The sequence below is a fragment of the Gekko japonicus genome, unplaced genomic scaffold (genome assembly GCF_001447785.1).
Source record: "Gekko japonicus isolate JY-2015 unplaced genomic scaffold, Gekko_japonicus_V1.1 scaffold181, whole genome shotgun sequence".
Classification (NCBI taxonomy): Eukaryota; Metazoa; Chordata; class Lepidosauria; order Squamata; family Gekkonidae; genus Gekko; species Gekko japonicus.
In genome coordinates this window covers 968341-970033 of record NW_015171507.1, presented here as the reverse complement: position 1 = coordinate 970033, position 1693 = coordinate 968341, and the positions used below count along the sequence as shown (strand labels likewise).

The 1693-nt window shown below is 53.0% G+C and overlaps 1 protein-coding gene across 1 annotated transcript in view; it reads left to right on the top strand.

The window, feature by feature from the left end:
• NCOR2 (nuclear receptor corepressor 2) overlaps nt 1–1693 on the top strand; it is a 332048-nt gene that overhangs the window by 268488 nt on the left and 61867 nt on the right. The gene's annotated exons all lie outside the window — the stretch shown is intronic.

Sequence of the window (1693 nt, the reverse complement as noted above, 5' to 3'; positions counted from 1 at the left end):
TTTTCTCTGCAGCAGGCGCAAAGGGCCACCCCGTGTGAAACCTCGGCCTCTGCGTCTGCTAGTAAAACTAGATTTTTCTCCCGTTTCTGTTCTAGTGCCCAGGGACGCCAAAATTGGGCCTAGAAATTTCTTCCTAGGGGATTGATAGAGTGGGCAAAATGACAGGTAGTAGCACAGGTCCTCTGGCGCTGAGCCTACACACAGGCAGAAGCGCTGGGCAGCAGGCGTGTTGCTATAGCGGCCTTCAAGCATTGCCGATTGCATTGATTGAAAGCGGATTGAAGTTGGCGCAGAACGTAATTTGCTATATGAGGCCTTGGTTAACTATTGGGCCCTTTGGTGGTCTGATTTGATCAGTTTGTACCAGGGTGAGAGGGCCCAGCATTTAAGACAAGCCGCCTAGGCTAACAGTTAGCGTCGAACCCGGCAGTTTCCCTTCACGCACTGTCACGAGGAGCTTGGTGCTCAGCTTCTGTTAAACGAGTAAGATCCCAGGCCGGTCTTAAGTAGCATATTGCCCCTCACCAGCCCGATGGACCCTGAACCTCTTGAGCCCAGCAGCTGCTCTTATTTGGGCCCTACCTCCACGTGGCATTTTCAGCTGGAAGGAATCGAGACCTTGGCGAGCCACTGCCAGTGGGAATCGGCTCTTTGCTGGAGGGGCCAGCGATCCGCCCCCATTAGAAGTCAGCTTCGGATGCTGCTTGGAGAGGCGCTTGCTTGGTCCCTTCCAGATGTTCCGTCCCAAGAACTGCTGCTAAAAGCTGCCTCTTGAAACACCAGGAAACACCTGCAGCTTTTATTTGCTGAGAAAGTGGGAGTAACTCGGGGGTCTCTTTCTGCCGTAAAAAGAGGGGTGTGGCTGGAAGTCCAAACCTTGGGGAATTTAGGTCTGAAGAACAGCACAAAGGAGAGGAGCTGACGGGCCCGGGAAGGAGGATGCTTGTGTGTTTATTTAATGCAAAACATTTATTCGCTGACTTCCTCCTACCTTGCGGGACCTCAAGGCGGCGTGCAGGCAGTGTTCCCCCTAAGCTGAGTTGGTGTGAGCTAGCTCATCGTTTTTTAGCCTCCAGCTCACACATTTTTGTCTCAGCTCAGGAAGGATGGCTCCAGAGCCAACTAATTCATGCAGCGGCCAAATCGCTCGCTCACAACATTAATGCCAGTGGCTCACAATGTAGCATTTTTGCTCACAAGACTCCATGGCTTAGAAGGAGCATTGCTTGCAGTGTAATCAAATAACAATAATAAAAAATGCGTAGAAGACCACAGTTTAAACTCTCAATTAGGGCTGCGGTCACACGGAACATTAGCCACGCTAGAGAGACGGAAGATAGGCGGATTTTCCGGGTGCGATCTCACCGCCACATCTGGGAAGCGTAGAGCTCCCGTGGCTCACCCGAGGCTTCCCGCCGAAGATGCGGGGTAAAAAAACTAGTACCTCCGAGGTACTAGTTTCCGGTAACCACGGGGCAAGGGCGGGCGTCTGATTGCGTTTCCGGTGGCATCCGGCGCCCGCCCATGTCCCCTTGCAAAAAGGGTTTTTTCCCCCCAAGTCTCCATGGATGCGCACAAGCACCCAACGGAGCATGCGCATACTTTAGTGTACAGAAAAAAACAAACCCGTTTGCCGCACCACGCCGCTTCTTTGCCACGCCGCTGGATTGTCCTGTGATCGGCACTGCCCCCC